Source organism: Halichoeres trimaculatus, unplaced genomic scaffold, assembly GCF_033239565.1.
Source record: "Halichoeres trimaculatus isolate MK-OKI-2021-1 unplaced genomic scaffold, fHalTri1.1 fHalTri1_scaffold_6, whole genome shotgun sequence".
In the NCBI taxonomy this organism is placed as follows: Eukaryota; Metazoa; Chordata; class Actinopteri; order Labriformes; family Labridae; genus Halichoeres; species Halichoeres trimaculatus.
In genome coordinates this window covers 10,896,677-10,921,294 of record NW_027437184.1, presented here as the reverse complement: position 1 = coordinate 10,921,294, position 24,618 = coordinate 10,896,677, and the positions used below count along the sequence as shown (strand labels likewise).

Below are 24,618 nucleotides of genomic sequence, written 5' to 3'. Positions count from 1 at the left end.
ACAAGTAACAGGAGACTGCTGCTGGGAGAGAGGGTCACGTGTGAGTTTGTGTAGCTGTGTGTATCTGTGCGATTCCTTCACTAGCTCTGAAATAAAAGAAAATCAGATCTCTGAAGTTGTGCCATAATTTCACAGAGAAATCCACAGAGGCTTAACCTCGCTGTGTTGAACTCCCTGAGAGGTGACCCTGCTGCATTATTTCTCACAGTGTGGTCTTTCAGAAGAAGAGGACAGAACCTGCAGCTGTTAGGAGCTCATCTCACCAGCTTCACAGCACTTCCCCAAAGATCAAACCCAGACTACAAAAGCTTCCACTGAGGATTGAAAGAAACACCTACAGCAGGAGAACATGTGAGCTGGACAAGCATCAAGGTGGATAAATAAAGAAACAAGCTGCAGCACACTGAAAGTAAAAAAAAAAAAAAAAAAAAAAAGAAGAAGAAAAAGAACGCCACTGGCTACAGTGGAACTCATGACCATTACAGCAAAATTCCACCAGATCCACGTCTGGTGCATCCCCTCTCTGTCATGACACCAGAGCTAATAGGTTTCAGCTTCCTCTGGTTCCACTCTGCTGCTTTCCAGATGCATCCTAACTCTGGCAGGTTGAAGCACTCCAAACCATATACACAGGACTTCTATTCCTGATGGATGTCGAAACAACAACGCATTTGTTTGCAAGGTGCAGATCGAGCAGGACAGGAAGTCATGTACTGAAACCACCTCAAAACATCAGTCATATTTCACTGAACTACAATGACAAGCCGTTCTAACGAGCAGAGCCAGGCCCAGAGTCAAAGGTTGGAGGTTTTCAGAGCCAAACCTGAATGCACCAGAGACAGATCGTACAAAGATGCCCAAAAAATCCCTTCAGGAGAACTTCAGGAATATGAGCAGGAGACATGCTCAATCAAGTTTTAAGTGTTAGCTGTATGAGTGTAGAGCCATGCACACAGGAGGAGGGCGACTAAAAGTTAAAAGCCCTATTTCCATCAAGTGGTTCAGTTTGGTTCAGCTTGATTCAGCATGCATTTTGTGGCATTTCCTTTGACTAAAACTGGGACAGGTTCCCAAATTACCGACCCATAGTGTGCCACTTTTTGGTACTCTTCTGTTGGGGTGCCAGACATACTGAAACGACCCAAGAAGGTGAAGCTAGAAACATTGCAGTCCATTGATTGGTAAAAAGAATGAAAACTTCCTACCAACAGTGGTAAAAAAGAACAACTAATAACCCTGGCATGTTAAAATCTCTGATCGACTTTGTGAAGATAACGTTCTTTTTTGTTTGCCTCACAACTTGTTTCTCTTTGTTTACTGTCACATTTCTCTTCTTCATTGGATTTACTAGCAGGGTACCCTGTGTCGTGCTGTTATACCATCAAGCTATTACGTAGCTGACACGGCTATCAGCATCCGGCTTACACCCCGTCTACCAAGAATTGCACAGTTGGCATTGGAAACGCAAACAGGACCAGGCTTTACTGATCCAACCCCTATTGTACTAATCCATAATGGACAGCTTGGTGGAAACGGGGCTAAAAACTTCATGATCTGTATGACCAAGACATCAATCTTTTGAAGAAGACCTACGAATCAGGAGGACTGTTTTATATCTGAGGAACCTCTTTAGGGTTTGATGAGACAAACTTGCATTGGGTCCTGCTCATCCTTTGGGACTCTAATCTGCTAGGACAACCCACTTACAATACATTATCATTTGCATGTTGTAAAATCTTACTGATTGTAACACATACCTCCAAACACAAACACATGACGCCAAGATCTTTTAAAGTCATTACAAGAAGTAACAGTGAGAGTTTTACCAACCAGGTTTCCATCCACGTGGTCCAGTAGATGACTTTCTGATGCCTTGTTTTTATCACACTGTCAGGAACAAGAATGCCCCTTCAGGATCATAAAAAAGAGCTTAAATCACACCAGAGGGGAAACTTGAGTGACCTGAAGCTGTTAGAGAAGCTTTTAGGCCGTTATATCCCACCCTGACCTGGATGTGGCTCACAACCAGCTGTCTCCAAGAAGCAGATATCAGCTTCATCAGGTATGGACACAGTGTAAACCATAAAGGTGTTTTTTTTTATCGTACTGTGACAAAGCAAGGCTTCAGATATTCTTCATTTCAACACCCCTCCTGTGTTTCCTGGCAACAGGTGGTTCAGATCTTCAGATAAGCAGTCAGTCTTTACCTTTTTGTCTAAACGGAGCTTTGTCAGCTAAATCTGGCCTCGTACAGTTCCTGAGTGCTGACCTTTAAATGACTCGGCGCGGTGAGGCGCTTCTCGCTCAGAGTTGTTAACAGTGTTTTTAATGAGCTGAAAGCGAATCTCTTTGATGTACAGATTGTTCCGGATAAAATATCCTTTCTGGCCCAATTTTGTGGATTTTTTTTTTTTCACTCAGACAGAAGTTCATACACAAGTGTTGAATTGTGAGAGACTGAGGTGAGTTTTTCACAGTGCTTGAAACTAATCAAGAGGGCCAGGAAAGTCAAAGGCAAACAGATGGTGTCTTCAAACAGATTTTCCGCTGCTTTTGCTGCACATACACTTAATGAAATGATCCAGATTGGATCCAGATTCACACCTTTGATGAAAATCTCCCGATGTAGTCCTCTACACATGTCCTGATTTTCCTGCAGACAGCCAGTACTATATAATGGACAATACAACCTGGATTAGGAACACTGCAACTGTTCTGACACCAGAACTTTTTAACACTCATCAAATATCTACATTCATGACACATTTTGGGGACAGACCCCGAACACCAAGGTCTGCCCATAGCTCCACCTGCGGCAGGTCTGAACAGAGCTAGCCAATCAAAGGGAAGGGTGCTTGTAGAGCTGGAAGTCTCAAAGAGACAGCAAATACTAAGGGGGCACCAGAAGGACAGAATAAAGACTTAGGGCTGATCCCAATTGTCACTCTTTTCCCTCCTCCTTTGTCCTCGTACTATCTCTTTGTCTACCCCTTTCCCTTGGCTCTCTGTTTTGAAGGCCAAGGGGAAGGGGTGAAAACACATTTCTTGGAAACAAGACACCACTTGATCCCCGCTTTGTCACCCCTGGATGCCCGCTGGCTGTGTGGTAGGTAGGGTGATGGTTCATTCATTTCCCAACCCAACTCATTTTTAGAAAATGACAACAAACCAATGTCAGATTAGATTGATGCATTCAAAGCAAGCAGACTTCACCACAATTTGCTGCATTGTATGAGTACAGACACAGCTAAGTTTTGAAAAACAAATGTTGCGCAAACATAACCGTATTCAGGGGCTATATTATGTAGCTTCTGAATACCGTAACATTAGCTTATCACAGCTAATGTAGCTGATGCAGCTCCTGAATGCAGCTTAGCTGTCTAATCATTCATGTAATGCAGTTCATTGTGGTGAAGTCCGTTTACTGTGAATCTGTCCCCCTGGTCTGACATCAGTGGAGCTATTATTAGCTATAGCTGCCGTAATAGCAGTATTGGCTAGATCCTTATGAAAAGGGATTTTAAAATACAACTAACGATTCCAAACACAGCTTTTATTTACATGGAGTAGCAAAAGGTATCTGATTAAAATCCATATCAAGGAAAATTTGTCATACCCCTTGGTTTCAGAGAGGTCCTGGTTTGTTTCAAGGGCTGTGTAGCCCTTCTCTTTAGTCCTTCCTCTTAACCCTATTGAGAATTGGGACACCCCTTCACTAACCTGAATGCACAAAACCAAGGGCTAAGAGGTAAAAAGAGGGCTAAGAGGTACAATTGGGATTGGCCCTTAAAGAAGCACAATACCCCCTTTTAAACACTTAACCTGTGGGGACAACAGGGGGACTCTAACCTGTGCACTTCGAGAGTGGAGCCACCAAAGTAGAGGTCAGTGTTTAGGATTCAAACATCCAGTTTTTTCACCACACAGGAGATTTATTCCGCCTATCCTGCTCAAGTACATACAAATGTAAAGTATTAGTTCCAAAACAACCATTTTTATGTGCACCCTTGTTTTAATGCTGCTAAACAAACCACCTGACACCTGGAAAAAAAAACAATTCTGTCACATTAAGGAAATGCACACAAAATTCACAAATCAAAACTTACTTTACCAATTATGCGCAGTTTAAAACATGACATCAGATGTGGCGTTGCTCATTCTAAGATGTGTGTTGCTGCAAAGGATTCTGATGTCAAATTTCCAACAACTAGCATCAAGTCCACCTGAATACCTACATAACTCATGAACTCTTAAATCTCTTTGGATCTGGATTAGGCATCCAAAAAGGAAGGTAGCGGCATACCAACTTATTTGTAAAAGTTTTCATGAGTCATCTGCTCTGAAATGCTATTAAAGCATGAATCACCTCTGAACCTGATAATATTTTGCAGCCCAGAGCAGTGGAGACCAGCAGCCCTCTCTCCTGCATGCACTCTGTGTCCCATTAGCACAGCAGTAGCAGCGGCAGCAGCAGCCTGTGAATCCTTTTACTCCTCAGTCAGAGTAAAAAATAGACCTCAGCAGACATATCGTTACACAAAACCCAAGTCTTTCAAACCACCGGTTGCCGGTTCATTGCCTCAGTGCCTTGCAGCAATAGAGAGCACAAAAAGATTTGATCAGCTCCTGGGAGTCAAGCCACAGTGCTGCGGCGGTGAAAATATGAGCCTGTCAGTCAAAGCAACAGGAGCAGGTTCTCAGTGCTATCAGCTCATCGGGGTATAACAGTGTCTTATCTCCACAGCAGCATCTTGAACCAGGCTAATCATGTACATCACATCTCTGTTTGTTGGCAGAAACTGGTTAAAAATGTGACATTCACTTACTTGCAAGATTAAGTATTAAGGAGCCATGTCTCCCCTTTAAAACCGACATGAGACTTCATCTTTTCAACACTTCCTTCCCCAAGGTGAGAGGAAACAAACGGACCTTTCAGAAATGTAAACATCAGAAATTAGGTCCTGATCTCATTGGAGTATTCAATCAAGACGGATGGCATTTACATTTTGAATCCTGACAGGAAAGAGGTATTTGATTGTTCCTGAATCTCAGGTGTTTCAGAACGTCTTAGAGATATTTGTTTTCATTTGGTTTCAGCTGCTTGTAGTTTGAAGCATTTTATGAAAGGTGTAGATCAGAAGTCCTGATGCGGTTTTTTTTGTTGTTTTTTTTTTTCCCTCCTTTTGAAAACAGTTTGAAAATTTCTTTAAAGCTTGGAGAAAGCAGCGCTGATGACGTCAAAGTGAAGCTGTTAAAGCCGTCTCTGGTTCAGCCCGGGGTCTGCCAACTCACACAGACACAATACAAACTGAAGCTGAATCAGAATCAGAAATACTTTGATCTCCAAGGGGAAATTACATTACATTATAATGGCAAGTAGATAAACACGACAGTCTAACTACAATGGAACAATGCACAAAACGTTGAGCGGGCACTGGGTTTTACCATTGATCACAGTAGCCAAACATTGCATGAATGCAGATTGATTCAGACTGGCTGCAGAGGGGCCTGTTTACAGTCCTTAGAGCTTTGTTTGGTGTCAGTACCTTCCTTTCCCAGTCCACGCTGTTTTCTCCGCACTCAAAGTCTTTATGTGTTGTCTCAGGAAGACAAAGTCACTGACTGTCACAATGATGTGGTGAAAGGATAGTAATACCGTGCAGCGACAGCATGTGGCAAACAACCATAACAAAAGAACAGACAGCAATGCTCCATCTATCCTGAATTGAGCTTTTTAACGTTCTTCCTCTGCCTTGACTCTGTGATTGAAGAGCACAGGTGCATCGAGGGGAGAGGGGAGATTAATAAGTGCCAACAAAGACGGATCGCCTGCATAGAAATGTCAGCACAAGTCATTTCCGAGAGAAGTCAGGACAAAAGAAAGCCATTCATGAGGCAGGTTTCTGATGAGGAAGAGGCTTTCACTGCTAGCTGACAATTAAAGAACTGACAAATTACACCAGCAAGGTGAAGTCTGTGAGGAGGGAAGTATACTTGGAGGAGGAAGGTTAATATAGTAGGAATCTTTTTCTGTCTTTTTTTTGTCTAGTGTGAGGAGCCCTTTCCATGTATGCACTATGTACAAGTTGGCCAGCGAAGCATAGTGCTACACAAGGAGACTGGTAAAAAAAGTATAATTGAGGCTGAAATGAAAAACACAAACAGTTGGATTCAGACCTCATTTGTAGCTCAAACTATGGCTTTGAATTATCTAATTAAATATTACATTTGACAATAATTCCCAAGGTGCTTGTGCTCTGTTTATTCTGTTTGTTATCTTTCCACATTTCCACTAGGAAACAAGATCTGAACTTTAACTCAGTTCCAAAGTCACCACAGGACAGGAGAGAGGGTCACACTTTAAAAGAATTCTGCAGTTATCACTGTGTAACATAGGATGTGCAATTTTGCCAAAGAAGCATTGTGCTGCTGGCTGCAACAAAAAGAGTCTGGATCAACCAGAAATGCAAGATCCAGCTTTTTAAATTCAGACACACAGCTCACTCCAAAATTTGGCTCTGAAAATATTCAAATCTAAGAGACCTGTGACGAGTCACAAAGTGCACGGTCTTCGTCTAATTTGTCTGGTATCTTTTAACATATGCACTCATCAACAGTTCTTTAGCATAACACATTTCCAAAAGTTGCATGAAGCAGAAGTAAGGGTCTCATGAAGCCAGCTCAGGCATAAAAAAAAAACCTGCTGCTGCTGTCACTGTGTAATGTTAACAGTGTGTACTATTTTTGCCAGAGAAGCATAGAACAACAGAAGGGGCAAGCAGGAAAGTTTGAACATAGCCTCTCTGAAAATATATATAACAACAAGTTTAAGATTATAAAAAAAGTCACAAAGCGGTTGTGCTCTGTCATTTCATCTGTCCTGGCATCTCTCAACAAATGTGCTCAGTTATTTAGTCTAATCCAATTCACAAGTCAGTTGGCACTGAGTAATGTCAGCAAACAGCTGGTCAGAGGAGTGTAGTGCAAAATAAGAATGCTGGCAGACAAAAAGTCCAGATGAAACAGGGCTGAAAATCCAGCTTACAGTTTTAACATGAAACACCAAAATCTAGATTTAATAATATTAATGTTACATTGCTTAATACGGGCACATGTAGACCCTTTAGAAGAAGAGGGGTCAAAAAAGGCCAGCTATGACAGTAAAAGTCACACAGAAGTCACTGTGAATATCAATGAGAGCAGGTGTACACATTGGCCAGAGAAACATAGTGGGACACGATGGGCTTTCGGGGAAAAGTCATGAAAAGTAGGGGTGAAAAGTTAAATCAAAATGTTTCATAAATGCACAGATCTAAGGCTGTTGCACTGTTGGAACAGTCTTTGACTTTATAATCTAAGCTTGGTTTGAGGCCAGAGAGTTAGCCTGATGTTTGTCTGTCTTTTAATTCGATATCTGCAGGTTAGTTAGCAGGTGGAACACTTGTTCGCTGTTTTCTGGGTTTTATGTCTCAGATAAAGGTGTTTTTTATGATGAATTCTCATGTAATCTAGCCACAGAGGATCTTAAAGTTAGAAACCTGTTAAAAAAAAACTGGTTAAGAAATTATACTTTTAGTGTTCTACTTTTCATTTCTTTGCCCAGTACTGTACAGATATGTCCTCATCCTCAAGACTACTTGAATGCAGGGATGTGTGAAACTTTGCAGAAGGAAGAAAAAAAGCATGCTATGTGGGTCAAAATGTACCCCAAAAATTTGTCACGCTTAGCTTGCAAAAAGTGTTTTTAAATATGGAAAATCATGCACGCTTTTCAATGCAGCTAGATAAGAGCTTGTTTAGGACAATATTTTAAAGTGACAGAGCACAAAAAGTCCTTATCAGTGCTGTGTTTACAGAGCGACTCAAATAGAGGGAGTGCAGATAATTCACCAAAAATGACACTTCTTAGCTTTTAAAAGGCCACTACCAGCAGATAACTGCCCTTATCACAGTGCTGGGGTGTTACCCAGTTAAACTGTATTAAATTATTCAGCCTTTCTTTGCCTTGAGAAAATATTAGCATTTTAGATAAATTACTGGACCAGAGCTGTTATCTGACTTTTTAGAAGTTATTATTTCACACACTGCCTCTCAGTTTGGGGAGAGGAACAAGCTAGCATAATGGAAGAAGCTTAATATTTCATCCTGAGGGTTTTATAACAACTTTATGACATGAGGCTTTCCTTTCAGACGACCATCAGGCAGCAAAGTGTCTGAGGTCTTTAATCAAAATTTACTGGAGTGTCCACTTATACGAGCAAATTTTATTGATGCATTAGCAAAAAGATGAATGTCTTCATCCAAAAAGAGTTAAAGGATGGTGGAGTGACCCTGTGTGAGGAGGCCTGTGTCTGAAGAAACAAGTTTGATGAAAACACAGAGATCTGGATCAGAAACACCAGTGGTTCTCTGGCACAAAGGTTATCAATCAGGACAATATTCAGAGGGACAGATGAGGGCTCCTCCTCTCTCTGATAATAACGCCTGAAATGCGCCAGATATGTCTGCAGTGCGACTCCATTGTGCTGCATCCAGCTAAAGCAAACTCATTTTGACAAAATCTGTTTTATTTTGAAAGTTACTGGGTGTTTTAAGTTAGTTTACACTCAAGACTTCCTGTCCTGCTCAATCTTTCCTATGCTGAAATTATATGTCACAGCCCCTGGGTCTACCAAAATAGGTTAGGCTGCGCATTACCTGCAACACGCAGACATACTGCAACAGAACCAAACCTGTGTAAGTTGACACAGTGATTTGAATGAAACCTATTTGAACCGTTTGCGGCAACAGAATGGAGATGCACTGCAGACGCATCTGTTGTATTTTAGCCGTTCATGTGTGATGTTAGAGATCTAGTCCTCTCAACAAACAGAAAACCTCTGTTCACATCCTTGTGTGTTTGTTTCTTTATCTGAACAGGTAGATACAAGGTACCCCTTTGCTTTTCACACAGAGGAATAGGAAAGCTTATCATAAACACCATGTTTCTAGGTACCGTCATAGTACTGCAGATCCTCTTTTGCTAATTTTTGAAAATATTTCCGGGGTACCAAGTACGATTTGACTGAATATTATTCAAGGTATATTTCAGGGTACTGTAAGGCATCACTGCATGGTGCCACTTCCAAGATCTCTTACGTCTTCATTTTGTAAACATAATCAAAGTCTGTGGTACTCTTCAGAGTGTAACTCAAGTAATGATTGAACTTCTGTTTTAAGTAGGGATGCATAATATTATCGGCACAATATCGGTATCGGCTGATAAAAGCTTAAAAACACGTTTATCGGTATCGGCACATATGAAAATTTCTGCCGATATGCACAGCCGATAAGGTGCTATTCAGTTAGGATTATTATTATTTTCCATCTGAAAAATGAGCTCCTTAAATAAAATGTAGCACTTCATTTATTTGCACTGCAGAGCTCTGTGTCTGTCACCAGGTTGTTACAGTAGCTCTAAAATAATCAAATGCAACTTGGTTATGTTTAAAAATGCATTGTACATTTAAAGTTCATGTGATCTAAAGAAATTATTTTTCTGTATTTCAATACTAAATGTCTTGAGTTTGAAAAAATAATACATTTCATATTTATGGTAAAATCAAATGTTATTTGTCTTGTTTTATGTGTGTTTCTTAAACAAATAAGACCGTCACAATAAGAGTAACATAAATTCCAGTACAGGATAGACTTAGCTTTCTTTACAGTGAAAAAACAAACTAACTTGTGATTATCGGTAACAGTAACGGTATTGGTCAAAACGGGTTTCGATATATCGGCATATCCAATATCCAATATCGTGCATCCCTAGTTTTAAGGTACCACGTGGGATTTGTTTCAAGTATATTTTGAGATAGTCTGCAGCATCTATGTCTGCAATCTATATCTGTTGAAAGATACCATGTGTCAATACTTTCAAGGTTACCTGTGACAGTTGATAAAAGGTCCACTCAAGTTTCTGATTTTGACTTAAACATGCCTTTTTTAAATTATTTTTAAGTCTGTTAAAGTATCTTTTAAGTGTTATTCACTTTGCGTCAATTTTCCCAAAAGGTCTACTCAAAACATTTAATGTATACCTTGAAAAAGACACTGAAGGGTGCCATAAATCAAACTTTCAGTGACATTTTTTAACAAAAGGCTAGAAATATAAGCATGACTACTAAAAATTGCTTCTTCTTTGAAGAGTTGAGACCTGTACAGTCAGTATTTTCCATAGACTGTAAAATGAAGGTCATCTTGCTCTGCTCAAAGTGAGGTCACCACAAAAACTGCTCCCCCTGGTGGCTGGATGCAGTATAGGTAAAAAAATCCAGCTTTCCAGTCATTTCAGATGGGCTGTGGTCAAGCTTTAAAAAATTAATACACCTGGTAGAAATGCTTCTCACATCCAATGGTTGTGGTGATGTGAATATAATATTTGGCTGCCTCGTATTTAATTCAATTTTTTTCATAAGAGTTTTGTTTTCATTAGTTGAGGAGTATACAAGGTTAAAAACAGGGCTTTATGTCATGTTTAACGATGATTGACAGCTGCCGTTCTCATGTATTTTTTTTGCAGATTGTAAAATATGTTGAGAGGTAGAGTCAAGAAGTGATTAGACTCTCAAGAGAAAAAAAAATACATTTTTTTTTTCACCCGGTTCACTCAGACTCTCCCACAATCCCTCACAGTGTCTACTGCGCAGACTCTGGCTGCACAACTGCTTCAATGGCTGCTCCTGTGACGTGGGTATTTTGACTTCAAAACCATGCAATGGTAATTAGAAGAGCCATGCTGACTGCTCTATATACAGTCTATTGTATTTTCTGGAAAAAGAGACGAAGGAGATTAAAAGAGTCATTGCCATCATCTAACATAGGCTATGTGTATTTGGGGATGGCCTGATTAGACTCCTATGTTGTAGATAGTGTATGCATCAAAGTTTGGGCATCATTAGTCACAGTTCAGATATATTTGTGACTCATTTTTTATGACCTCGGCAGCAGCAACACTTTCTAAGAATAAGGAACATTAATTAAAGCGGACAAAGACTTTTATGATGAAAGGTCAGTAAGGAAGCCTCCGACTTCCCGCCAAGCCTGCCCTTTCCCGTCCAACTTCATATCCTGCTCTTACATGACCCCAGATGAAAAGATGAAATTGAATCTCATACCAAACACTCAGAACGTGGTACCTAAAATATGGCACATCATCCCGGGCGCCTGCGGTAATGGTTCCGTAACAGCCCGCCTTTCTGTTCTGTAATGACCCATGAAGGATCCCGTCTGCGAGCCAGCGGCTATATCTGGACGATGGCTTTTGGCCTGCTCATCAAATGTGCTCTGACACTGACAGAGTGGGACAGGTGGCAGAGACTCAAATGGATGCCAAAGCCGATGCCCCTCATTCCTACCGCTCTGTGACAAAGAGTCGGAGCTGCTGGGGGGTCACTGGAGTCCTTCCAGGTCACCTCCAGTCAAACCAGAGCGATGGAGCTGAAAATTGGTGTCTGGAAGCTAATTTGGTGTTACTGTGTCCTGCAGGGAGTTTGGGTCCTAGATGCGTGGATGAAAGGTTGATGGACCCAAAGCTATGTGTTTGTGGAGTGACTGCATATGTTCCTGCAATTTGTGTGAGTCAGTCAATCCATCAAAAGAATAACACACAAAGCAGACAACTGTCAGAGATCACGTAGAGACATCACAGAGGTCAAAACATGAAATGCTTGCAAGAACAGCAGCAGCTGCAGCTGTCTTTTGAAAGTTTTATGAAGCAACAAGGCCAGGAAAAGGTAGCACAGCAGTTGACTATGTATCACAAGATTTATAGAGATTGAGTGACTCTCTCTAGTCCTCTGTACAATACAAGTCAGACTTAAAAACACATTGACAGTTTTAACTGTTGAAGATTACAAATCCCCCTACTGCAATCCTCCCAGTGGTTTGGTCAAGTCTGATTCTCCCGGAACAGCTGCTGCTGTACACATAGACAGACAGAGTGCTGAGGATCATAGTTGCCAAGTCTGCTAATTATAAGCAATTTTAGCCTTGGTTTTCTGTAAAGTTGCTTGCAAGTCTCACCAGTTTTGGGGCCTTTTTCTAAATTGTAGTTCCCTATTTGAGCTTGTTTTGCTGTCTGTATGATCCCCACCGGATTCTCCCAGCTCTCTACAACAACAACAAGAATATGTCAACATGTGTGCTTAAGTTTCAGTTTCTCTTCTCTGTTCTCCCCCTCCTCTCCAGCTGTACTGTGAATGTTGCCACAACATAGCAAAAATAAATAAATAAATAAAAATTACTCTCTAAAATTTCACTGTTTTCTGTCAATCATAAGGAGGTAACAGTACAAGAGCAAGGTTCTCAGAATCAGATGAAGCTTCTCACAGGGCTTTTAAATATGGTAGGCAAAGCACCACCAAAGTACCAATGTCTGCAGTCTAAAGCTTCTTAACTGCATCAATTTTCTTCTCTGGCTTCATTAACTGATGAAAAAAAAATGAATTAATAATAAAACTAAATAATTGAAATGAGTGAGAAAGCTCAGATATGTCCTCTAAATGTAATATTACACTACTAGCTAACTAAAACATTGTCACATTTAAATAATACAGCAGATTTTAACAGATATGAAACATTCCAGGTATGAATGCGCTCCAATTCTTTGTCAGAAAGACAAACCATCAAGACAAACCCAGCTCTTCCCACTCTAACTCTCACCCTCCACCTCTGCTGTCATCACCCTTTCATTTCTCTGCAACAGTCTTCCTACATGACATACAGGGAGCTCTCATCGCTATGGAAACAGCTGGGGCTCTGTACAGATGACCCTATGTGGGTCATCTTATCAGCCTGTCCCTGTCTGTCTGTCAGCTCTGTTTCAGGTAATCTCTGGACTTAAATTATCTGCGTGATGTCAAGGTTTGAAACCTGTAGGGGGTGTCACATGTTTCTGCAGCTGAGACAGGAACATGACAAGAAGGAATGGCTCCAGATTTGGGAACATACCCACTAAACAGCAGATGTCTGATGGCCGTGTCTATATCTTGTCTGTTCAAGACCAATTCTAGACGTCTACTTAACATTCAAATTAGGTCCACTATTTGAACGTCTAACCATGACCCCACTTGGCTGTCAATTTGCAGTTCAACATTCGCATGTTAGTTTTTTGGACGTCAAGTGAACGTCAAAGCCGGAGTGAGTGAGTGAGTGAGTGAGTGAGTGAGTGAGTGAGTGAGTGAGTGAGTGAGTGAGTGAGTGAGTGAGTGATTGATTGATTCCACTGTGCAAACAGACTTTTGAAGGGCGTCCTTTTAACCCCATTTTAGGATGTCTTATTTTGGTCTCCTGAAGGTGCATAAATTGACGGAAAACGTCGGAAAACAAAGTGGTCTGGTGTAACTGTATGCACCTTCAGGAGACCAGAGTTAGACATGCAAAAATGATGTTGAAACTTCCAACTTTCATTCAGAGGACGTCCTTGAAGGACATCCTTTAAACGTAACTGTGCGCAATGGGTAACAGAAGGGATACAAATTACATCCCAGCTTTTCCTGGAAACTGTGGAGACGATCTTCAACGGGAGGAGGGAGCAGTAAACTTAGAAATGCTGAATCTTTAAAATGACATGCAAACGTCAAAAGCAATCTTATCAGAGTGTGCTAAAGCAAAGAGGAAAATATCTGTTCTTATTCATGGCTGTGTATAATCTGTATTTTATATTAGTAATGATACCCTGTGGCTCTTGTGACTGCTTGTTTCAAAAGATCTGCATGTTTTTGTCAATGCAAAGCACTTTTAAAAAAAAATGCAGTATAAATGCATTCTGTTTTTTCTTTTCATGCTTTTTTTTCCATCACATGATTTTCCACGTGTCACATCTAAGCATTTGACAGCGCTGGTGCAAAACGCTGCAGTGCAGAACCAAGTGTCAGCCTCCATCTGCCTCAGGTTGGACTGACTAATTGACTCCTGATTGATGGTTTTGTGCACTTTTGTGCTTTTTGAAGGTGTAGCATTAAAAGCTTTTAGGGGCCTGCTTGTTATCATGTACTCAGGGTCAAATTATACCTCTTGTTGGCTCCAGCCTTTTTACAAGGTCAGTAACATATAAAACTTTTAACCTCACCAAAGTTTAGCATCAAATTGAAACTACCAGTATTTAATGTCATCATGTTTGTATAATTTCACCCCTCATTTCACATTTCATTGCCTAACTTTATGACCCATGAATGAGCTGATCACTTATGATTCAATCTGAACTGAAGGCGAGCCGTTCCCTTTACTGGAAGCAGATGTGACTAATTTTGTTGATGACTTGTTTGCAAATGATAACATCTGCACAGAGAGTTGAGTCATGGTGGGCTGAGGAGCAGGATATTCACGGGGGAGGTTCAGGAAGTTCAGGGTTGATGTGACATTTCTACCTGCTCAAAGAAGCTCTGAAATTAAAGACACTTCAGCTGATATTAAACCGCGACCCAGCATGTGCACTGGCGCTGAACGCTGCTGTGTACACGGAGCAGGTTCACTCAGAGGATACAGTTTACCAGCCATGCAGGAGAATTAAGTAAATGAATCCATGTGGGAACTGATGAAGAGGGGAACAGGAGGGGAAAGAAAGCGGCCTGACGTTGTTTCTCTGCCTATATTCAAACTAAATGAGCATGTCCGCCCCCTGCGTGTTCTCCATGTCAGCTGGAGGACATGACAGGTCCCCTGATAGAGACGTATCGCTGCGAGGGTGCATGGCATTATTTTATTCTGTTTGTCTCCTTCTTTCTACTGGTAAAAAAGCTACAAGCTTTGCATGATTGTTTCGCTGGCATCAAATCGTTACCATGAGCGACAGCAGACAGACGTGAGTGATGCCAAAACTGGCAACCACAACAAGTACCTGCAGCTCCGCTTTTTAATTAGCCCGGCCTGATAAACAAATAAATGAAGACACATGGCAGCTTGTGCAACATCCTCATTTTAAATTAATGCCATGTTTCTCTTCCAAACAGAGCTAATTAATTTTTCAGCTATAGGCAGCATGAGAGTGTCGAAGTTGCAAGGACATAAATTCAATCACATGAAGTGTGAAAGACTAAGCATCCTTTGGTCATACATGTAACGAGTCGCTGCTTAAAATAAGCACATGTTCTCTGAATACAAATATGAGCACAACTCATAATACTTCAACATGTTATTTTCAAAGGGCTGAAAAATGATCTAAAGATGTGAAACAGTTTTATTTTTTTTCTGGTTTGGATGCTCAATCTAACATCTGAATGTCTGAGCCTGATTCAGTCATATGTACACAAATTTATTTCACAGAAAGTTTAAAGATTTCTCTTTAGCATCAGCAGGGATACAGAGGTTGATAATTTTGGAGTGGCTGGACTCCTCTTCTAGGAAATCTTAAGTTTTAAAAGTTTCACTTTCTGTATTGTGAGGTATTTTTAAGCACCAGTTACTTAAAATGTTTCCATATTATTCAAGTTTATAAAAAACATTGTGATGTGGGTCACTTTAATTAGATTAAGATATTGATTGAAAAAAAAGTTAAACTGTCTTTATGTTTACCATCTTTGTTGCGCTGCAAACACTTTCAACTCGTGAGGAAACCTAGCAATTATTTTTTTTAAATGATTTTGTAACTTTGCCTGTTTCATTTCCATCCTGTGGCCTGTGACTCTCAGTTGGAAGGTTGGTGGTTCAATAACTCCAAATAGCAGAAGTGGTATCCCAGATAGCAAAAATGTTATTAAATGAACATTCTGATTCAGATGTTGAAAAAAACATTGAAAGTAACGTTGCTATATATTAAGAACTATTTGATCTCTTCTTACTTCGGATGGCGACAAGCCACGTTTTCAGCATGACAACTCACGTGCATTCATAACAAGCAGCCAGCGACAGAAAAGCAAAACTTAAAAGTACCAAAGAAGGGAGGAGAGAGATCCGCGTTTTCTACATATAGTCACTAGAGTTTGTGTCAGCTAGAGATATTAATTTTCGTTATAAACTCTGTGCTGACAGTTAACTTCAGGTCTTTTGATTCACCTGCAGAATATTAATTGTGATGACACATGCGCGGTGCCCTGCGTGGCCACAAATGCTTGAGAAGTTGTTTGACATTTACCTGTCGAAAGTTGAGTCCCGTCTTTGAGTCCCTGTATCTCTATTTTTTCCATGAGCTGAACCCTCAGTTCGCACAAATCCATCCGTCATTGCGCTGACCAACATACCGTGGGCTACCTGCAATGAGGCACGTGTTAACGAGCAGGGGCGTGTCCAGACTTTTTAGACTTGGGGGCCCCGACCAAGGCACTGGGGATTATGTGAACCCCCACTCCACTATATTTTAGTTTTGATTGCTTGTTTTATACAGGATCAAAAGACTACAGCTTTAACAATAACATGAAACTTTTAAAAAACAAACTAGACTAAGACAAACCGTTTTTAAAAAATAATATTGATTTAACTGAACAGGGCTGAGTGCACCTAAAGTAGTACTGTACATGTTTGTTTTTTTTTTGTTTTATTTTGAAATGAAATGTATAAAATAAATAATTTTGATCTTTAAATTTTGAAGTAGTTATTACAAAACCACCTATGTACGCACACACACACACACACACACACACACACACACACACACACACACACACACACATATATATATATATATTATATATATATATATATATATATATATATATATATATATATATATATATATATATATATATATATATATATATATAGTCTGCATTTCCTTTTATAGCAAAGCATGTAGATTTATATATTATTCATTATGATCACAATTATACAATTTAGCCAAATTGTACAGCTCTATGATGTGGTTGTTGGCAGTTGCTGAATGTAACTTGTAATCTAACAGTTACTTTTGAAATCAAGTAATCAGTTAAGTTACTGAGTTACTTTTTAAAAAGTTATCAGTAATGTACAGTACTTTTTTAAAGAAACTGTAGCTCAACACTGACTGCATTGCATTGGTAAAATAATCCTCAGCAGATGTTGACATTTTGTGCTCCTTAACTTTTTGGTTGACGTGTGGGAGAGACCCCCGATGCTGCATCAAAGCTGCAGCCAGCCCTGCATAGACTTCCAGGGCTGGATGAACTTCATCTCTGCACCGGGCTAAAAATCATTTATTGATTTATTGATTGCAAAATCTATAAGGCAGACTTTTTTCTACACTCTAATGAGTTGCTGTAAATTGAGAAAATTTAAATGGTAAAATCCTGTTATGTTTAAATAAAGGACAACTCTGTATAAAAGGGGTTATAACAGTATTTTACTGTATCATTGCTTCAAAGAGGAAAAAGTAATTACTTGATTTTATTGCATTTTGGGAACAAGAAGGTGGGAGCACATGCTCGAAAAGAGAACAGAGTTGGAAGTCAGACTGTCAGCCAACCCCATCCTGATAGTAAAAAGGTGAGTGCCTGCTTTGCTAGTCAGAAAAGGCAAGAACCACCACTGAAAAAGTTTGAAGTCATTTATGAAATTAGCATTAAGATAAGAAGGGTGCAATGTACAGTAATAAAATAACATATTTCTGGATGGCCTTTTTAATCTGCTGCAGCCTATAGTAACAGGAAACAACATAAAATGTGTCAAACGGGCAATCAGACGTCTCTTTGCTTGATGATTATCTCTTTAATTTTGTAAAGATTAACCAACAAAAGCACCCCACATGTTCTGTGTTATAATTGTAGTCCACAAATCCTGTGCTAAAACAACCAAAGAACAAGAAAAGCTGATTTGTATGATTCAGCTGCAGTGTGCTCATAAAAGCTGTGTTTCAATGGCATTGTTTTCCTTGATTAGTTCTTCCTGTTCCTGTTTACCAAACACATCTCCTCCTGGGCTAACAGCAGCAGTAGAAGTTGAACTTGACTTTGGAGCATGGCACATTATTATGTATTCAAAGTACATCATTTTGTAAAACAAGCACATTTATTATTCCCGACGGGTGTGAGCGGAATAAAACTATTGGAAAACAACCCTCCCTTGAACCTTGGAGATGGAGCCGGGTGCAGCTTGGCTCTGCAGCATTGAATCTGAAATCCATTTCCCTGTTGCTGTGTGGTGTTTTTCTCCTGCTTTAACAATAATGAAAAACACAAACACAACAACACGGAACCACACAAGACGGCGGGCGAGCCGTGTTTTTGTTTGAAAATGAAACGCTGCTTCATCTCCCAGCAGGCCGTGCTGAAGATTTACAAATACAGGATAATTATTAAATCTAGAAATGTGAACTGTGCAGCAGCTTGGTGTGCCAAACACAAAATGTTTCAGTGCCAGACTGCGGGTTTTGAAAAATCTTTTTCAAATGGAAAACTTCAGTAACTTTGCTGCTGCTCTCCCTGCCTGGGATCTTCATGGATGCACATGAAAGAGAGGTAGGATGTGCCCTCTAACCTTTCCTCTTTAGCACACGGAAGGGCAGGGAGCGCCCAGGACACGGCCATAACATCAAATTTAACAAACTGCAGACAAAGACTTAAAGAGTAGGTATACTGCTTATATATAAGCAGTATATATAAGCAGTATACATATATATATAAATAAATAAATATATATATATATATATATATATATATATACATATATATATATATATATATATATATATATATATATATATATATATATATATATATATATATATATATATTCTTTTTTTTGTAGAAATCCCTGAATCTGTCTTTAAACTATCCCCTATAGGTGGCAGTGGTGCTCTGTTAGATCAAGAGACCAGCATAGAATAAATGCTAAGTAGACCAATCCTTGTACAGCACTTTTCTAGTCTTTCTGACCACTCAAAGCTCTTTACATTGCCGTTTTTGTTTCACACCACAGTCACACCACATTCACACACTGATGGTGGAGAGCTCTGTGAAAGCAACCATCCGCCAACACATTCATACTCATCCACACCCATCTGGCCAACAACAGGAGCAATTTGGGGTTCAGTGTCTTGCTCCAGGACACTTCGGCATGCGACTGCAGGAGCTGGGCTTGAACCCTCGACAGACTGGAAGATTCTACTACTGATTCACATCGCCCCAAGAGATGAGAAGGGATGACAGAGACAATGACAGACGTTAAAAGTCGTACGAGTTCAGGCAGTACTCGGACTCAAACAGAGAATGTGTCGCAATCGTGAGAAAAGACAACGGAGGATCAAAGAATGGAGCTTCAGAGAGGGGCACTATAAAAAACAAAACACATTTTTTGTCAAAAACATTTTTAGTGAAACCAGCCTATGTTCTGCTGTCGATTGCTAAAGTATAAAAAAAAGGTTAAAAAAAAAAAAAAAAAAAAAATCCTGACGACTGAAACTTCCTGATACTTCATGCCATCCCTGCACAAATCAGTGCCCCTGTTGAACTATGGATTCAGGTCCTGGTTTGGACTACAGTTTGGAGATCTGAACTTGTTGATCCTAAGCAAGGCACAAAACAGCTCTGGATACCCAACCCCATGCAGCCCATAAATCTGGGGTATTTCTGTTGGTGTATGCCAAAAGGTTCCCGATGCATCCTGTGCATTCATTCCTGTATGTTGCATGCTCAGAAACAATGAACAACAACAGATGAGAAACCATGTCCCAAGTTCTAAACTAGAACAAGTGACAGCATTGAAAACTGAAAACTGAGCTGAAAGTAGGACTCGAGGAGGAATTAAGATCTGTGTCAGACAGTCCTGAGGCCATGCAGACAGGGCTGGGCCACCTTAAGGACCCAGCAGACTGACATGCTGATCGTAATCTCACTGCATGACGGTTTGACAATCTTCCCCTGACCTGCAGAGCATCAACAGCGCTCTCACACATCTCTCCTGCCACCTCTGATACAAAGACGCTGCAGATTGGACGTTTGGGAAGACACACTGGCTGACAAGACAGCTGAGTGTGTAGACAGAGTGTTTTCTGTCACAGCAGAGGAGAGCCGGTCCTTCAGTCCATCAGGGAGGCTGGGAGGACGTGTCAGCGCCCGCTAATGTTGGATGGCTTGTCGGCTCTGCGGGGGCGGTGGGGCGCCTGCCAAGTGGAAGCTCGACCTCGTCTAAAGGGGAACTTGTAGGGTCATTAGCTGAAATAATTGATTATTTATAGTCAGATCGGAGATGCCCTTGATGGCTAGCGCTGGGGTGGACCATTGCTCAGCTGGCTGGTGGTGGTGTATAAATCAAACTGTGTTTTCTTGATTTTTTTTTAATCAGGGAGGGTGGCCGGCTGAATGGAGAAGTAGGAGGTGATGCTAATGATGTGTGTTAAACTGAGAGGCTGGCTCCAGCTTCTGCTTCTCCTCAACAGAATTACACATTAGTTACAACATGTACCCACACGCACACACCCTGGCAGACAAAACACTGAATGAACTAAACTCCTTGTCCTACACCTGGATATCCTGGCCATTAAAAATACACAAATTAAAAGTAGGAACTGGCGAAACAATGATTTCAGCTGCAGTTCCCAACAAAAAAACATCAGTTTGACTATTTAAAGTTTAGATGTGTGTAAATTGTGTTGTCCAGATTTTCAGATAGGGTGTGTTTAGGTTTTATTTGGTAAATGTTTTCTGTTACAGTGGATCAAAGCTTATGGAAAAACTTTGGTTTGTTTATTTGCAACATTTTAAGTCCTGATTGCTGAGCTTTACTGATTGATACCAATACTGAGCCGATCTGATACCAGTATAGATTCAACATTCTCTATTCCTTACACCTCAAATACACCAGATACATCTGCATTCTAGCTACACTCCATTGCATGTTGACTGAATTTGTTTACTTACACTTGCTGCGTGAGTCTGTCCGTTTTCCACTCCACTAATAAGCCTCTCTTCATTCCTGTTGGGCTACAAAACCTCAAACCTGTTGATTCCTGGAGCAGGAGTGCTGGAGCTTGCATAATCAAAGCGGAATCTCTCTCTGTTACTTGGGTTGATTTAACGAGACATTTGCAATCCTGACAAGTGGTGCTATGAAGCTGGAACGTTCTTTTGGAAACGAACAAATCATCTGGGTGAACAAACCGAACTGAATCACTTGCTGCATTTACGCTCTCCTCTCTCCTGTCATTTGTCACTTTCTTTTTGCCCTCAGAGTCTATCTATCTATCTATCCACCCCTACATTGATGCTTTAGTTTGGGTTCATTTATTAAGCTCAACAAGGTGTTGATTGAAATATCAAAGATTTAATTGCTCTGTGTAACCATGATTTGGATTTATGATTAAAAAGTGACCGACTGTGTCCAAATTTACCCCATGGGGCTTCAAGTATTTCTGGTTCTAAAGATGCATGTCCAAATGCATCTAACACTAACAGGCATCCTTGTCCAATGACTCATACTAAATCTAAAATAAGTGAAGAAATCAAACATTGTGTTTAAAGCATCCTTAAGTAGCCAAGGTTAGTGGCTGCTTCAAGCTAAGACTGGGTTTCAGGGAAGGATCTGCAGCTGTGTATACACACTTTTTACCAGTCTGCACGCTGCTTTTTGATTTCAATGATGTTGGACAACAATGTATATTGGTTCTGACTATGATAAGGTTAGGGTTGAAGGCTCTTCCACTTTCTTTACGTCTTTAAAACTGTGCACAAAGCCAGCTCCAGACCAAGCAGCAACCTCCAGTCTGATAATATGAGACAATGCAGAAGTGCTAAAATCCACTGTTTCTCGAGTGTTTGCTTGACGCTGGCATTGGAAGTAGCGGAAGTCACATACACATCAAGCCAAAAAAAAGCTGTTTTCAAAGCAGAAATTAACCTATTTACAGCCTGGTTCAAAAAATGTCTCCAAATTTTTGAGTCGCTGATTTTACTACCAGCACCCACTGTATGGGGGGTGAATTTTTTTCTAACTCGGCCATTCGCAGGATATTAAGATCGCGAGCTCCCCCAATAAGAGGCACAGCTGAGGTTCACGTGACCGACAGGAGCCCTATGGCTGTAGGCGAAGCCCTTGCCACTACCAATATGGCCGCTATAGCTGATATGCTTCATTTTCCGTTTCAGAAACAGATGGGTGACGTCGGCGAGACTATGTCCATGTTTTATACAGTCTATGCTTCAGACATTTCCATTCCCCTCCTGGATATAAAACCACTTTGAGGTCAACTGGAATGTTGACTGTGAGCCAGTTCTTATCACTTGACATCTACAACGACCTCTTAAATGCTTCTACAGCAGAAATGATGGCGAAGTCCCAGTAGCCGGTCCAAGTGGTGAAGGTCATCCAGGATGACCTCTCATCTCTCCTCTCATGCATCACTTTTCAAATGAAGAAAAAACTGTCTTCAGCCTTCCCTTCAGCAAAAAACACTCAGCCTCCTGCCTTCCTGCAGCTCATCACCGTCTTACTAAAGACCGGAGAGGAAACAGGAGAAGAAGAGCTGATGGGCGGCTCAGTGCTGTCCCAGAGCTCAGCATGATTTAAAACGACACCATTAAACAAGGTCGTAATTCTCATTTTATCCCAGCCCACATGCTCGCTCAAATGATGACCTCCTGGAGCTTCCGCCAGGCTGGACACTGAGGCTCGCCGAAATGAATCAGCAGGAAGCTAAGAATTAATGCAGATAGCCGGTGGACGCCATTTTTAAGGGGGAAAGATGACCTGTTCCAGCTTACTGTAGGTGAGGACCTCCCAACGGCAGGATGTGTTTTATGTTGGGTGGGATTATTTCAGACAGGATGAATAAAACATCTGCTGGTCTGCACCCTGGGCCAAGTTTGAGCTGATTAGGCTAGAGCCCAATTCAATGTCAAATAATGTCAGAAACACAGAGTCAACAGCGCTCAGTGGAGTGCCACCGTAGACTTCTACTGATGATATCAATCTTTTTGCCCTTAAATCCATTTATTCATCTGTCTACAACTTCATCCTTCCAGAAAATCAAGGCTCAATATTAAATATACTCATCATAATCAGATAAAAATACACAGATAAGACCAGACCTCATAGCCATTGACGCAGCAGTGAAACACTCGCTTAATTTTTTTGCCGCATTTTGGGAAACACATCCTCCGTTTTTTTTTTCAGAGGGTGATATCTAATGCAGGTGGGGTGCGTTTTTCCTGTGCCTCAGAAACCTCATATCTCATATTTAAGAGGTGCAAATGCAATGGACACCGAATTTCTTGGTCAAACTTCTGAGTATCTGCCTGAAATCAGCTTTACTGTTGAACAAAACTTCAACTTTTGAGATGATGACAGTATGCTAGCTTGGCTAACAGGCAATTATCTTTAACTCAATAACCTGCGTTGGTTGTCAGGTAGGTTCTTGCAATTGAAGATGATATCGTTAGTCAAGTTGCTTGTATGGTTAGGTTTTATCACTTTTTCTTTTTTCTTTTCAGTTTGATACAAAATACAACTTTACAGCTTATTCCAAACCACTGGATGTGAAAAATGGAATATTAGCCTCTTGCTATCATAGCAATGGTTAATTTCTTTTAGTTTGGATACTGGGAGACATTGGTATCTCTACTGGTCTATAGTCCCTTAGTGCTCTAGAAAGAAAGTCAATGGAGAATAAGAGCACTGAAGTTGCTAGTGTTTGTTTTATTTATTTATTTTTTGAATCAATCAATCTATCTATCTATCTATCTATCTATCTATCTATCTATCTATCTATCTATCTATCTATCTATCTATCTATCTATCTATCTATCTATCTATCTATCTATCTATCTATTTTTTAAATTATTATCATTTTTTAATGTGTTGACTTGGGACAATGTACATTATTCAACATTACTGCATTGGCCATCAGTGGAAATGCAGACTTAAAACAGAGGCTAAATTTCATCCATAGTCCTAAGGCAGGTAGCTACACAACACAACTAGTAAGACTTTAAAAACTTCAGAAGTGAAAAAACAAACAATCAAAAAAAAGCACCAGAATCATATTAAACTGAAGAAACTCTGAGTCAGGTCAGTCAGAGTTCACTCAGATCTGAATCATAGCCACTAGCTGTTTATCACAACTTGCAGCACAGAGGAGAGAAAGTCCCCAACCAGAAAAAAAAACAAAACAAGATTTAAAAACGACAACATCCACGTCTGAGCCAGCTTTCTTATTTCAAAGAGAAGCAAAGTGTTTAAACTGCATTAATGCACAGGTACAGAGAAAGCAGCCGGTCAAGGTTGAGGCAGGACGGCGTTTTGCAGGATCAAACAGACGTTTTGGGTTCATAAACTTTTATACTCTACTTTGATTGCACTTTAAAGTCTGGGCTGCAAATAGGCTCTTTACTTCAGCTGTTTGAACTCGCAAGCTGACAACTACCCGACACTGAACGACGGCGTGATATATTTCCTGCTAAATCTTTTCCTGGATGAATTAATAACCACAAGTACATGCTGTACAACCAAATCTAAATTAAAGATGGAGCCCACAGGCTGCAGGATGTGGGATGAAAATCAGTATGCGGTGTAGACAAGAGTGCTCTAAGAATATATGATAATGGAAGCAGTGTAAATAAATGAGTCCCTTCCTATTCATCAGTAGCCAAAGGCCTCCCAGTGAGGACAAGAACCATTACAATGAAGGATATGAACCAGAGCAGCACCCTGCTGCATGCTGGGAGCCAAGCAGGCGAG

The 24,618-nt window shown here is 40.4% G+C and overlaps 1 protein-coding gene across 2 annotated transcripts in view; it reads right to left on the bottom strand.

The window, feature by feature from the left end:
- The window catches only part of sgcd (sarcoglycan, delta (dystrophin-associated glycoprotein)), a 362,364-nt gene that overhangs the window by 300,582 nt on the left and 37,164 nt on the right, over positions 1-24,618 (bottom strand). Inside the window, exon 1 of one of the 2 annotated variants that reach the window (XM_074672036.1) lies at positions 16,112-16,233. The exons of the other annotated variant lie outside the window; for it this stretch is intronic. The gene's annotated coding sequence lies outside the window, so the exon portion shown is untranslated. Of the gene's footprint in view, positions 1-16,111; positions 16,234-24,618 lie in introns of those variants that run through there. 2 annotated transcript variants of the gene reach the window in all.